General features: G+C 47.8%; 2 protein-coding genes across 3 annotated transcripts in view; one reads left to right on the forward strand and one right to left on the reverse strand.

The window, feature by feature from the left end:
* The window catches only part of LOC146195950 (uncharacterized), a 94,375-nt gene that overhangs the window by 54,131 nt on the left and 24,485 nt on the right, over positions 1 to 15,759 (forward strand). The gene's annotated exons all lie outside the window — the stretch shown is intronic.
* The window catches only part of LOC146195951 (uncharacterized), a 94,572-nt gene that overhangs the window by 890 nt on the left and 77,923 nt on the right, over positions 1 to 15,759 (reverse strand). The gene's annotated exons all lie outside the window — the stretch shown is intronic.

The following is a 15,759-nucleotide window of genomic DNA, read 5'->3' on the forward strand; positions in this document are numbered from 1 at the left end:
TTAAAGTACGTGGCCGCACCTCGTTCCGTACTCTTCCTTGTCACACATGGTAATAACCTTTATTTATCAGTCACTATGCCCCACTTTGAGTTCAAACGAAATGTCAGTTCAATTCATGTACTGCTGAAACACACTGCAGTCCATGTGATGCTGCAGTGAAGAAGTTAATTCTACCTAATATAAGCGTAAATGACCGACAATCTGCAGACGTAGGCTCTGCTTCTGCAAAGCATCGTAAACAACCAGGTCGGACACCGAAATTGCACGATAGAGCACATCGGGACAGTTGCGCCTATTGCACGTCTTTGTATGAAAACGTTCTAAAAATCTACCACTCTGACAAGGTAACGAAGTGTACTTGCTCTTCGCTTTAAGGAGTGAGGTCTGCCGTGTAATCTTGGAAGACAAGAGTTGTCATCTACCCCGTTGCACACAAGAAGCAGCAGCAATTTGGAGAGTGAAACATAAGGCCGAAACTCTACATCAGTCGCGTTTACCTTTGCTGCCACTCTAAAGATGGACTCACATGGCGGACGAAGTCGCGAAGCGCTCTCGCGATCCGGCCTTCCGTGGCCATACGTAAGTGGTTACTGCTGCTTTCAGTCCGCAAGCAAAGATTCGCGATATGGCCCTAGACATTTTCACATTCGGATCCTTCGTGAACGAAACATTTTTGTTGTTTTTATCTTTCTCCCGGAAAGCTTTCCAGCGATATTCCCTTGCAATGCATGCACATTGTAACATAGTATAGCATTAAAGTGCTGGAAGAATTGGAGCGAAGCAGGCACAAACGGGCTCCCAATTTTTTGCACATCTATCATTTTAGTTCGATGCTTGTATTGCGTGCAGCGACATGTCTCTTGCATTCAGACGCATACAAAAGATTACATGAGCTCATTAGTACCCTGCGACAATCGCTTCTTTTTTGGAGTGAAATTAGACGCTAATTTAAAGCCATGTTGTTGCCTTCATGTATGTTTCTTTCGTCTCAGATGGAGTGCAAATGAATTACCGTGGCAGAATTTTAAACATACGTGACCCCGAATGCGTGAGCCTTGTGCACGTGGCTGCATAAGGGAGTCGCTTGAAGGCATTCGGCTCTTTACTCTAGCGTTTTGTAGCCTTACAATTACGATGCATAAGCATCGGCTCTTGACAAGTACCGGGAGCACAGGAGCAGTAGTCCGAAGAGTCATTTCCAAAAGTTCAAAGTAGCATGTTTATGAAATTCTCATAAATAAGCGCGATCACTTGCCCTGAAACCACCTACATATTGAATCACTTCCAGTGGAAAAATCAGCATGTACAAAATCTATCAAAACGGCACAGCAGCAATAAAAGTACAAGCCTGCCATAGACCGCCGCGCCAGCTGCGCGCCACTCAGCGAGCGCTTACAGGAGGCGCCGGCCCAGCTCTCATAATGCAGGCTACCCAACCCAACAGCGCGCCTGCTTAATGCTCACTTCTCGAGCAATACTCGTGAAGATAGAATATTGGTCGGCCTTTTCGTCTGCTATATCTCCGTCAGCATGAATGTTTCTCGCGAACGGGCGGACCTATCGTCAGAGATAACGTGACGTGTCGCTTAGCGATTCGGTCCGCTATGTGAATACGCCTAGCAATGGCCCACGTTGTATCTACCTTCGTCTAAACATCCCAAGTTGTGCACGGGAATTTTTTAAATTCGTGGCTTTACTTAATTTCGCCTGAAATTGAAAACCATAACTGACGCCACGGGCGGCGTGAAAACATTATGCGTATGGGCATACATGATCCGGTCGGAACACGATCAATGTGCTTGCTATCTACAGTAAAGTCGTGCTTCCGGACACCAGTAATCGTGTACACAAATAAGGCGCAAAGGATAGCAATACGAAAGCCTTTCCAAACGATTTTCCAAGGTGCATCAAACCTGTACTGAAGCTAGTTGGTTATTTCGGACTTAGATACCACAACAGCAAAGTAACCTGGTTTTAAAACTATGTAGCTCAAGAAAAAAGCATTCGGTCATTTACAGAAGTGTCTTCCAAGTCGTAAGACATACGTGTCCGCAGATGCAACCTTGCGCTATATAAAGCAAGCACGATTGTCCAAAAACAGTTTTGTCCCACCTATCGGTGTGGATGACGATTCTGTCAGTGGCTATGAAACTAAACAGAACAAGATATTTTAGTTTCTGTCTGGTTGATGCATCACTTGTATATCTCCGATGGCTTTGTTTCATGTGCAGCAATTGACGTCAGAATCGGCTTTCATACCAAACATTTGAAACCTATGTAGTACATATAAATGCATTCAATATATATGCTGAGTGACTCAAATCCTCAACCTCGCTGGAGTGGCGCAGTGGTTACGGCGCTCGACTACTGTTATCAACGATGCGGAATCGAAACCCGGCCTCGGCGGCCGTTTTTAGCTGGGGGCGAAAAGCAAGGTACCCGTGTGCTGTGCGATGTCAGAGCACGTTAAAGAACACCAGGTAGTCCACATTTCCGGAGTTCTACATCAGGGCGTCTCTCATAGCCTGAGTAGCTTTGGGATGTTGAACCCCGCCAACCAAACAACTCCTCTGTGCGAAATTTGCAGAAGTTCACGTGGTTTATCCAGGAAGAGGTTTTCGGTGCGACATGTATTTCGTCAAAAATCATATTTTGTTTCGTGCGGCTAGTACTTGAATATCTAAGAATTGTGAACCTTACAGTTATACGTGATTGATGCATAACGCTTATAAAAAAAGGAAGCGAATATCATTAGCCAGCAGAAAACGCCCAAAGTTGCAGTGATCTATCGAAGGCCCCGGTGCAGTCTTATGACTATGGGACCCTCGTCTCTATTTTTATGCATTTTGTAAACATGTTCAATCTAATAAACTTTCACTTTGACTTTCCTCAAAAAAAAGTCTTCTGGAGCGAAGGCAGGCTATACAAATGGTACAGTGGTGCCGCAGACGGTATGCTTCTTGACGTGTTCGCCACTTTCGACTTTACTGCCTTTAACCTGCAGTTCTCTAGCTGTTACTTCTCGCGGCAGGCATTGCCAACAGTTTGGCATTCGCCTTCCGATTTGCCATACATAAACGCACCTTGAGTTAGAATTAAGCTCTTATTTCTTCAGTGAAATATCCGTAGTAATATACGTTATCATTTATTATATTCAAAAGTGAAAGAGAGGCGGCGCGATACTGCACCCTTCCCCCCCCCCCCCCAAAGGGTGCTCTATTCACCTTTCAGCGTCGATGCACAGATAGTAAACGAAAGGGCTGCCGAAGTGCGCCGACACGCCTAAAGTACGGTAGTAAACTGCACCTAATCATGCGTAGAAATTGGCCACCAGCAGTTGTGTAAAGAGATCGTAGAAATATCATAATACTACGAATATTGATGTTGCGATGCCGGAAAACTTCGGACACTTAAGACCATTTAAATTGGCGAGGACAGGGTCGTTTGATGTATTGCCCTTTTAGGCTTCCAGAATAATAAACAGGTCTGTGATTCTACTCCCAAAGTTTTAGTGCCTAGCGCGCGGTGCATATTAGAACAAAAAAAACGCGATAGAAATGTTTTCTTCGGCATAAGGCGCGATAACAGTCAGTGGTCTGCACTGTTATAGGTTCCTTAGCTTATCGACGCCCTGATATGTCACATATCACAAAGGCGACGACACCGCCAGGAGCAGCGGTCACCTATCGTCGTAGTGTGACGCTCTGCGGTCTCGTGACGCCGATGAAACTGATAAGCGGACGGTCGTCCGGTCTGTTTTGGTCGTATAGGAGGCCGAGCGAGAACTTGATACGCAATGAGTGAAAGGCCTGAACACCTGCGCGCTTGTCTGTCGCTTAACCGTGTTAGAAAACCGGAAACAAGAAGCTATACTGTATATGTTCCCCCTTGTCATCAGCAATGACCTAGGTCATAAACATTAGTGCACGACGAAGTGCTGGCCCGTTCGGCGATGAATAGACTTATAGCGCGAGTATGCGGGGCTCGGGCCTAGAGTTTCGGCGATTACGGAGCGCGCATTCACAAGCTTTAGCGGTTGCATGTGACCATCGAGTGTAGTTCCGGCAGTAGCGACCCTAAATCGACGACTGCTTACGTCAGAAAACGTGTTCACATTGAGCGGGAAGCTTCGTTATGCGACCCAGTCTAGCGAGCTCAGGCGGCAGCTGTCGGCGGCGTTTGTGTGCATAGCTGGCGCAGGCAGAGGACGTAGCCTCCACGGCGCTTATGCAGCACAGTTGTAGTTCGTCAAGAAATACTGGTCCAACTTGTTCGAAGAGAAGTGGATAGTTTCGTTATTGCTAGCTCTGCTCGCATTTTATGTAGTGCGAACGAGCAGCATACATCCAGTCGTTGCAAAAGCTATCTAAAAAGCATGCTGGTGTCGCCGTCGTAATACGCGAATCGTCGCATTCCTGCCGGAGTTTAGGGTTCGCACACTAAATACTAAACGGTGTATGTTTACGCCGAAGAACTCACGAGTCATTTGCAAGATACGCGCTAGAAAAAGGCATGGTAACACTAGGGAGTCGGTCGCAGTCGCGCGCCCAGCTGCTGAGGAGGCGAGACGCAGACGGCGGCGACTGGCAGTCTCGGCAATCAAATCGCGTTGTGCTTTGCGCTGACGGGACTAAAGTGGCGGCGGCGGCACATGCTTTTGTGCGCTGGCCATCACTAGGCTGAACATAGTTTTGCGAAAATTCTTTACCAGCCGAAAATAATTAGGTCTGCCTAACACGCACATATAAAACAGCATGTCAAGAGCTACCACTTCGTTCAAATGTTTCGTCTGCTCCTCCAATGTTGCAAGGTATACTATTGCGTCAAGGTAAGCTTGTCTGAGATTTGCTCTTAATTTTTTTCCGAAAGAGCGACAGAAACAGCTCAACAATCAGGAACATATAATGCTAACCTCTCCCCCACTTTCGAGGCGCATGTACACGGCCGAAGGAAACGTTGGACAAGTGCCTTTTTAATTCAAGAGCGCTTGTTGCTAAAACAAGCTAACTCTCATAACTTGAGAATAATATGCCTCTGATTGTATGCCTTAATTATGCAGCCTGAGCCGGCCGAATTCGGCATCCTCGACAATCTCTAGACGAAGCCCAAAATAAGTCTGAAGATCACTCAGGTCGCATATTATAGTGACGGCTTTTCAAAAAAAAAGAGAATATGTGAATAAAATATTTTTGCCGATGAAAAAAATCTTAGTGACCACCATCCATGGCGTGCATGCAAGAGTGCAACTCACACCGCGAATAGCAAACGACATGGGGATCATGTCTCGTCGTGACTTAACTGGCGGATGGTTAACTAAGCAGACAGCTGATTTTGATATAAATGATAAAAATTAATTTTAAAGCTATCTATTTTACCGAATGAGCTCAAATGTCGATAGTTTATAATTTACGTGTGAGGAGGGAAATCCAATGATCAGTTTGATTATTGATTTGATTAAGAAACGCCAGACAATGAAAGCTTCCAATCCAACAGACCAGATCGAATTCGCCGAGATATCAAAGCTAATCAATAAGCGCAAGGTGGCCGATATAAGGAAGTATAACACGGAGAAGATTGAGCATGCTGTAAAGGACGGGGGAAGCCTTAAAGCGGTAAAGAAGAAATTGGGCATAGGCAAAAACCAGATGTATGCGATAAGGGACAAGGCGGGCAACGTCATCACGAATATGGATAAGATAGTCAAAGTAGCCGAGGAGTTCTATACAAATGTCTACAGTAGCCAAAGTAGTCAGGACCGTAATGAGATTGGCGGTAGGGAAAAACAGTCAGACGTTCCACCAGTGACGAAGGACGAGGTCAAGAAAGCACTAGAAACTATGAAAAAGGGGAAATCAGCTGGAGAGGATCAGATAACCACGGATTTTCTGAAGGACGGGGGGGGGGGGGATATTGTGTTAAAAAAATGGCCACCTTGTATACGCAGTGCCTGGTGTCATCGACGGTACCGGAAGCATGGAAGAATGCAAACATTATCCTCATTCATAAGAAAGGGGACTCTAAGGACCCTAAAAATTACAGACCAATCAGCTTATTGTCTGTTACGTATAAGGTATTTACTAAGGTAATCGCTAATAGAATCAGGACAACCTTAGACTTCAATCAAGCAAAGAATCAAGCAGGGTTTCGGAAACGGTACTATACTATCGATCATTCCATACCATCAATCAGGTGATAGAAAAATGCTCGGAATATAACCAGCTCTTATACATAGCATTCATTGATTACGAAAAAGCATTTGACTCAGTTGAAACCTCGGCGGTGATGCAGACATGGCGAAATCAGGGGGTAGACAAGCCGTACGTGAAAGTGCTGGAAGATATATACAGTGGCTGCATAGCAACCATAGTTCTGCATAAAGAAGGTAACAAAATTCCCATAAAGAAAGGTGTTAGGCAAGGAGACACAATCTCCATAGTACTATTCACAGCTTGCTTAGAGGAAGTATTCAGAGACTTGGAATGGGAGCAGTTAGGGATAAGGGTAGATGGAGAATACCTCAGTAACCTTGGATTTGCTGATGGCATTACCTTGCTAAGCAACTCGGGAGATGAACTACAAATAATTATCGATGACCTAGACAGGAAAAGTTGAAAGGTAAAGGTAGGCTTGAAAATTAATATGCAGAGGACTAAGGTAATGTTCAACAGCCTCGGGAAGGAACCGTAGTTTACATTAGGTAGCGAAGTACTGGAAGTAGTCGGCGAATATGTCTATTTAGGACAGGTAGTAACCACAGATCCGGGCCATGAAAAGGAAATAACAAGAAGAATAAGATTGGGATGGAGCGCATTTGGCAAGCACTCGCAGATTATGTCTAGCAGCTAACCGGTATCGCTAAAAAGGAAAGTATATAACAGTTGCATCTTACCTATACTCACCTATGGCGCTGAAACGTGGAGGCTAACCAAGAGAGTTCTACTTAAGTTGAGGACAACCCAGAGGGCAATGGAACGAAAAATGGTAGGGGTAACATTAAGAAATAGGAAGCGTGCAGAGTGGGTCAGAGAAATAACTCAAGTTAGCGACATTCTAGTGGAAATTAAGAAGAAGAAATGGACATGGGCAGGACATGTAGTGCGAAGAGAGGATAACCGATGGTCGCTTAGGGTAACAAACTGGATTCCAAGGGAAGGAAAGCGTAGCAGGGGGCGGCAGAAAGTTAGGTGGGCGGATGAGATTAAGAAGTTCGCAGGGGTCAAGTGGATGCAGCTAGCACTGAGCCGGGTTAAGTGGAGAAATATGGGAGAGGCCTTCGCCCTGCAGTGTGTATAGTCAGGCTGATGATGATGATGTAAAGGTTGTTCAAAAGCGGATGAGCGGCTCTTATTCCGCCTCTATCCCAGCACACTGCTGTGCATGGCTGCTCTTAAAATTTCGACCCTTCTTTCTCTTTGGCAGCTTCCCGCACTGTGGGGTGGTGTCTTTGTACATGTACTTTGTACATGTTGTGGGCCTGCCCCTCATATCCGGCTATCCCTCCCAACCCGAACCCAGGCCAGGAGGGCCGGGAGGAAAACATCCCGGGCCCCGAACTAGAGACTTCCACCAAGTGTTTGTGAGGGCTCCTCCACCCCCCCTCAATGTCAGTCCGTGCGTAATCGCCTGGATTTGCATCTGCACAGAAATGTTTCCACCACAGGTACGGTGTAAAGGCTGGAAGGAAGGTGAGAATGACATCATAACGAGATAAAGGGGTGCCATAGTGGTGGGCTCTGGAGTAATTTTTACCACCTAGGCCTATATACTATGCACGGACAATGCACAGCGCACGGCCTTCTCCATTTCGCATCCGTCTAAACGAAGCCGAAGGCCGCCGGCATCGATCCTGGATACTGTAATTCAAACAGTTCGTGCGACACAGTGATGTTCACACACGCGGTAGCCTTACTTGAAGCGATTTTGCTGCAGGCAGAAAGGATATACAGTTGTGCCTCGCTAATATGACCCCCGTTAATATGGACGACCCGAATTATGGACAGTTTTTCTGGTGACGAAACCTTTTCAATGTATTTATGCCTCGTTAATATGGAAACTCGCTGTCCGGACAATGTACAGGAGAAAAATGCACGCGCCTGACTTGGGCCCATGTATTTTTGTCTCGTTAATATGGACAGTGCTTGAAAAAAAAAAGCAGAGGAGTCCGAACGCAAGTTAAAGGGGGCGCCGCCCACGAACCTACGCGACAACCGATACGGCGGGATGCCTGAACGAGTCCTGTGGGGTTGCAAAGAACCAAAGCGGGCGTGTCGCCGTTCTAAGGGAGGGGGAGCGCAACTGCGGAGAAGAACGTACACAGCAAACCGAGGGTCAGCGTAAGAAAGACCCCGAAAGAGGGGAAACAGGAGATTTCTGGGTGCAGCGGAAGTGCCGCCGCAGTCGGGAAAACAGCAACATGTGGTTGCAATAAATTCTGCTGAACGTGAACAGAGAGGCCGGTACAGCGTAAGAAAGAAATGGCAGGAAGAAAGACAAGTGCTTACAGTGGCTGTGGGAACTAAAGTTTTCTTTCCGAAAGCGCAATGTGTGTTCCATGAAGCCGTTAACGCTTTTCGGTGAGAGTTAAGACACATTCACAAAGTAGAGCGACAGAAGAAAGGCGACGTACGAACACGCAACCGGGACGCGCTTCCCTCTCATGCTCCTGGTTTTCGTCCCTGTTGCGCTGCGAACTGCCAAACTATGCGCACTAGGCGGTCCGTCCGTATGTCGGTTCGCTTTGAGTCAACAATGTGGCCTTTACAAGGTCTGAGCTCTTCGTAGTCGGCTAGCCGTCGTTCTAAACTGTACTTCGGCTTGCAGTGTTTGTTTTATGGGAACACATAAAAACGGCGCCAAGAAGATGGGATGTTCGATAGCCCTATGCATAGCAGCTTGCAAACTTGACTCCCTTGCTTCCTTACAGAAACAGTAGAAGCCAAAAAAAGAAAGGATCAGAAGAACGAAAAGGCGGAAAGGTTAACTAGGCAAAAAAGTGCACAGCATCAGGTGCCTGTAACCCTCAACTTGTGTCTGGCTTTTGGCATGGCGGGAGTTAAACGCAAAAGAATAGAGCTTAAAGCAGGCGCGAAGAAATCTGTGAATATAAGCCGCAAAAGCCATCTCAGTCAATCCAAGCTGCGAGGGACTAGTATCGTCAGCTGTTTCCTCGCCTCAGGAGAATCTCAAGCAGCTACTTAGCGGCTACTTTGCTCAGTGAAGAGGCCATTTTTGAAGTGGCGGTGAGTAGAGAATCACACGCTGATTCATCGGCCAGTGAGGAGTGCGTGCTCGAAAGTTCGACCGACACAAAGCCCAACATCACGGGCGTCATGGTAAGCGAGTCGCTTCAGACTGCACTGCAATTTTTCGAAGACAACAATGACAAGGATAATGCACTCAAAATTGCCGGTGTTTTGCGAACTTTTGAGTCCAATGCGCACCGTTATGCACAAAAGCAGTCGTTAATTACAATTTTCTTTTCTCAATAAAATCCTTTTTGTTTTTATTCATGTCTGGTTATTATGGATGACTCGATTTATGGACAGTTTTGGTCGGAAACCAAAGTGTACATATTAACGAGGCACGACTGTATAAATGAAGGCATACGCATCCAGCAAGCACCTTGCACAATAACTTCCTGCGTCTTGAGTGCCATGGTGCAAACAACCATATTTTGCTAATTACTAGGTTTTGTGTACATACCTTGACCTTATGACGGCCATAGAAAGTATGGTTATTTGATATTGTTAGTATATTTAAATCATGATTTCATCTAAGTGTGGATCCATCCTAGTCACACGGCCGAATACTGTTCTCCTCAAGCATCTGTGTATGCCTTTTTGTATGTACGCCCACACAATAAACGCACACACACACATATATATACATATACATATATATATATATATATAGGGAAATGAGGGGCTCGTTATTCAAGAATTTACAGAAGTGAGCATCCGAGTGCAAGGCAAACGTTAGGATTTTATCCTACTGTTGGCATTTACAGTAAGTTGTCTTATGGTAATTATTTGATTCTCGGTATAAAGAACATTAAATACAAAGCGGAAGGAAACACAACCCGACGATGGTGGGAATCGAACCCAACACCCCCGAATGTCGCGTTCAGTGCTCTTCCAACTGAGCTGCATCGACGGCTGCTGTCTCACCTTCCGCTTGCTTGGGTATATACGTTTACTAACCGGTTCAAACATGTGAGCGTTCTTTGTCCAAATAATCACGATAAGACATTCCTGTAAATGCCAACAGTATAAAAAACAGCGTTTTCCTTGCACTCGCAGACTGCTCACTCTTTTAAATTCTTTAATAACGAGTCCCTCATTTCCCACTCAATTGTCTGCTTAATAGCTTGCGATGGTCTTGGTTCTGGCAGTCTGGAGGTCGCAAAGGTAGCGTAAGAGGGCTGTCACCACCCAGCTTCCGCCCTCCCTAATGATCACGTGCTACGTGACGCTCGCCGTATAACAGGATGTTTCACATCTGCCGCTAGGTATGAGCATGGCGCTGGTGCATGCTCACATGTTTAAACCGGTTAGTAAACATATACACCCAAGCAAGCGGGGCAGCCGTCGATATATCTCAGTTGGAAGAGCACTGGACGCGACATGCGGAGGTCGTGGGTTCGATTCCCACCATCGGCGCCTTGTTTTTCCTTGCGCTTTGCAATTAATATTCTTTATCCCAATAATCACCGTAAGACAAATTCCAGTAAATGCCAACAGTATAAAAATAACAACGTTTGCCTTGCACTCGTAGACTGCTCGCTCCTGTTAAGTTATATATATATATATATATATATATATATATATATATATATATATATATATATATATATATATATTGTGAGGCAGAAGAACGCACCAGCAAATTCACCTTTTTACTTCAGGTAGGCCGAAGCAGCAGCTACCGACTAGCCACAGCTTAGCAACACTTCGTCTTCTTCGCACGACCCGATGACCGATGATGATTACGCTGAGATGAAGATGAAGGTCACTCACAGTGCTTACAACATTCCCCCTCGAACGAAAGCGACCATCCTGGTCGCAAATTAAATCTTAAGGTCGGCGGTTAAAGGGTTTCAAGCGCGACACGTGCACAATCTCGGTGCCGCGACACCGACGATCGCGAACAGGCGATGCAGGTGTGATGAGATAGTTTACAGGGGAAGTTTGTTCCAGAACCGTGTACGGGCCAATAAAACGGCTCAGAAACTTTTCACACAGGCCGGGGATGCGAGTAGGTGTCCAGAGTAGCACTTCGTCTCCAGGGCGGAAAGACACTGAGCGATGAGTCGCATCATACGTGCTTTTCCTGGAAGCTTGAGTGGCTTCAGTTTGAAGGCGGGCACGATCACGGCAGTGGGCGATACGAGACACGAACTGTTCGTGGGAAGGCGCGGCAGAAGGAGTAGAAGCTGTGAAGAAAGATGCTTCGAGGGAGAAGGTAGGATGGCGGGCATAAACAAGAAAAAACGGAGAGTAGGTGGTGGTTCGTTGAACGGCAGTGTTGTAGGCGAAGGTTACAAAGGGGAGTAAAGAGTCCCAGTTGTTGTGCTGAGGGTGAATGTAGGTGGATAGCATATCAGAGAGGGTGCGATGAAAGCGTTCCGTGAGGCCATTGGTCTGAGGGTGGTAAGGAGATGTAGTTTTATGCACCGTGCCTGAAGCATGAAGCACTGCGGCGAGGACGGTGGAGAGGAACGACTTGCCACGATCGCTAAGGAGGAGGCGAGGGGCGCCGTGGCGAAGAAGTATGGTGTGGAGGAAGAAGTTGGCGATTTCGGAAGCGGAGCCGGAAGGAAGTGCTGCGGTTTCAGCGTATCGGGTGAGGTGGTCAACGGCAGTAACGACCCAGCGGTTGCCAGCTGGAGTCAAGGGCAGGGGTCCATACAAGTCGATTCCGACGACTTCGAAAGGTGTGGAAGGACATGGGAGAGGTTGCAAGAGACCGGCAGGAGGCGACGTAGACCGCTTGCGTCGTTGACAAGGGATGCAAGACGCTACGTATTTTAATACTGAGGTTGAAAGGCCAGGCCAGAAGAAACGACGTTTGATGCGGTCGTAGGTTTTGTGGTACCCAAGGTGACCTGCGGTGGGGTCGTCGTGAAAGGCTTGTAGAACTTGAGGACGCAGGGAAGAAGGAATTACGGGAACCCATGTGTGGCCCAGTGGGCTGTAGTTGTGCCAAAATAATGTGCCATCCTGTAACTTGAAATTTTTGAGCCGACGACGGAGACGGGCATTTGGAGGTCTAATAACACCGCTGAGACTATCGATCAGCTTTTGACAGTAAGGGTCAGCACTCTGGTGGTGAGCAAGATTGCAGTGTATATCTGGCATGGGAGCAATAGAGGCGGCGCTCAAAGACTGCATAACTGTAGGGTTTAAATGGCTTGACTCCGTTGGGACAGGAGAGGAATGCGAGGACATGGGTTGCGACGGCAAAGCAATAGGGCAACGAGAGAGAGCGTCGGCGTCCTTGTGCTTCTTGCCCGATTTGTAAGTGACAGTAAAGTCGTACTCTTGAAGGCGGAGGATCCACCGCCCGAGACGACCGGACAGATTTTTCAAAGTGGATAACCAGCATAGGGCGTGGTGGTCAGTGACGACTGTGAAGTGACGGCCGTACAGGTAAGGACGAAACTTCTGAACAGCCCAGACGACGGCGAGACATTCTTGTTCGGTAATAGTGTAGTTTTGTTCCGCAGAAGTCAGAGTTCGGCTCGCATAGGCAACAACATTTTCTGTAGAGGTGTTTTGGCGTTGCAGAAGGACAGCGCCAATGCCATGGCTACTGGCGTCGGTGTGCAAAATTGTCGGTGCTTTATCATCAAAATGGCAGAGGACGGGACCCGAAGTCAGAGCACGCTTCAGAGTTTCAAATGCTTCTTCGCAAGCAGGAGACCAGATGAAAGGCGTGTCGTTGTGAAGAAGCGCATGTAAAGGTGAGGCAATAGAGGCGAAATTGCGGATGAATCTGCGGAAGTATGATGCCAAGCCGAGGAAACTGCGGAGATCTTTGACCCGAGTTGGACGGGGAAAGTGCAGCGCAGCAGCGATTTTTTCAGGGTCAGGCTTAATTCCTTCGCTGCTTACGAGATGGCCAAGAACTTTAATGGATTTTGATGCAAAACGGCATTTCTTCGTGTTTAGCTGTAGGCCAGCGCTGGAAAGTGCTGTCAAAACTTCATCGAGACGAGTAAGGTGATCAGGAAATGACGAAGAAAAAATGACGATGTCATCTAAGTAACAGAGACATGTTTTCCATTTGAGGCCGCGGAGAACTGTGTCAATCATACGCTCGAATGTAGCAGGAGCGTTGCAGAGTCCAAAAGGCATTACATTGAATTCGTATAAACCGTCCGGTGTTGCAAAGGCGGTCTTCTCTTTATCATCTTCATTCATGGGGATCTGCCAGTAGCCTGATCTTAAGTCAAGGCTGGAGAAAAATTGGGCACCTTGCAAACAATCGAGGGCGTCGTCAATTCGAGGGAGGGGATACACATCCTTACGAGTTATTCTGTTTAGAGCACGGTAATCTACACAAAAACGAACCGAACCGTCTTTTTTTTGCACTAGCACAACAGGCGATGACCAGGAACTAGACGATGGGCGTATGATGTTGCGTGCAAGCATGTCAGCAACATTTTCCTGAATAACTTTGCGCTCGGTTGGAGAAACACGATAAGGCCGGCGTCTAACTATGCTTGATCCGTCGGTGAGTATGCGATGCGTTGCTGCAGCGGTTTGACCCAGTGTGCCGGAATTGACGTCGAACGAGTCTGCGTGCTTGTTCAATACAGCGAGCAATGCGTCTGTCTGGTCTGTTGTCAGGTCGGTGCTGATCGTGTGGCGAAGTGCTGCACTGAGCGAGGCAGGGGATGAATCAGAGCGATCGGAGGTGGAAATGGGAAGAAGTGTGACAGGCTGGGCGGAAGCAATTGATGCAACAGTAGAGTCGCGTCGCAGAAGAATGGGCTCTGATGTGGTGTTGAATGCGGCGAGAAGAGAAGAACCGCTGGAGAAGCGAAGAAGGGACACGATGATGATAATACCTCTTGACAGGAGACGAGGGCTGGGTGTAATCAGGACGTCGCCATCGGTGACGGCGTCAGAAGTCACAGATAGAATATCTTCGTTGCCCGGATAGAGGACGTGATCGGCAAGCATAACTACACGGGAAGAAAGTGGTTCTCTATCGGCAAGAATGTTGCATTCAGTGACTTCAATAGTGGGAGGGGAACACGTAATGACTGCTGAGGCGTTTTGGAGGAAATCCCAGCCGAAGATGAGTTGATGGACACAGGAGGATAGGACAGCAAACTCAATGAAGTGCAAGATGCCATCAATGGTGACTCGGGCTGTGCACGCTCCACAAGGGTTAATATTCTGTCCATTTGCAGCACGTAAAGGAGGACCGGTATAAGGTGTGCGCACTTTTCGCAGTTTTAAACACAAGTCAAGTTTCATAATAGAAATAGCGGCGCCGGTATCAATTAAAGCTTCCAGTTCATGTCCCTCAAGGAATACAGTCAACATGTTTGATGGGAGCAGAGGAGGAATTGGAGCGACGACAGGCGGTGCAGTTTTACCTCCGGAAACTGCACAGGTTAGTTTTCCGTTTGGCGGGCAGAAGCTGAAGATGGAGGGCGAAGGGGCGACGAAGTCCGGCGAAAGGGTGACGGGGAGCGACGACGCGATGGCCGTGCTGTCCTAGACCGGTCAGGAGAAGTCGACGGGGAGGAAGAGGGACGGAGGTCATTATCGGTGTAGTACTGGCGAGGAGGAAGCTGGTAGGCGTCGTCACGTCGAACGTACCCATAGCTCGCACGCTCATCTCGCAGTCGTCGGCGACAAACGCGTGTTACATGGCCGCGGATTCCGCAGTAGAAACATACTGGACGAGGTGGGAGAGGCCGCCAATTACCATACACCGGTGGTCGCGGGGACAGGGCGGCGAGGCTGGGTGGGACAGGCGCGTGATGGACAGGAGGACAAGGAGGAGGAGCCGCAGTGACTTCAGCATACGTCGGAGCGTAGGGAGGGGCTGGTGGTTCTGTAGCCATGGGACGATTGAGTGAAGTAAGCTCCTCCTTGATAATGCCACGCAACCCAGTAGATTGAGCAGGTGGGCGTGAGAAGGCAGGAACCGACGAAATATCATTGTGGAGCTCTTCCCGTATTATAGATCGTATGATGGTGCGCAGATCAGTTTCGGGAATTTGGCTCGGATCCCAGGTGTTGTTGAGGCGGCGCGACTGTAGATAGTCAAGTCGCTGGCAAGTGGCACGAATGTCTGCCACCGTGACGGGATTTTGGGCAGCTAGAGCTGCGTAGGCAAAAGAGCCAATTCCTTTTAAAATATGTCCGACACGTTCAGCCTCGACCATGCCATTGTTAACTCGCCGGCAAAGGGCGAGTACGTCCTCAATGTAGGATGTGTATGTCTCTCCTGGAAGCTGCACACGGGTCTCTAGCTTCTTTTGAAAAGAGGCCGAACCAGCACCAACAGTTCCAAATATCTGGCGGATCTGTGTCGTGAATTGAGGCCAGTCAGGAATGGCGTCCTCATGGTTGAGGAACCACGTCTTAGCCACGTCACTCAGGTAGAATGAGACGTTGAGTAGCTTCATAGAAGCGTCCCAACCGTTAAAAGCGCTCACCCGATCGTACTGCTGTAGCCAGTCTTCGACGTCGTCACCGCGGAGACCGGCGAAAACCGGAGGGTCGCGCTGACGTGAGG

The sequence above is a fragment of the Amblyomma maculatum genome, chromosome 3 (assembly GCF_055883805.1).
Source record: "Amblyomma maculatum isolate TAMU_Amacu chromosome 3, ASM5588380v1, whole genome shotgun sequence".
Classification (NCBI taxonomy): Eukaryota; Metazoa; Arthropoda; class Arachnida; order Ixodida; family Ixodidae; genus Amblyomma; species Amblyomma maculatum.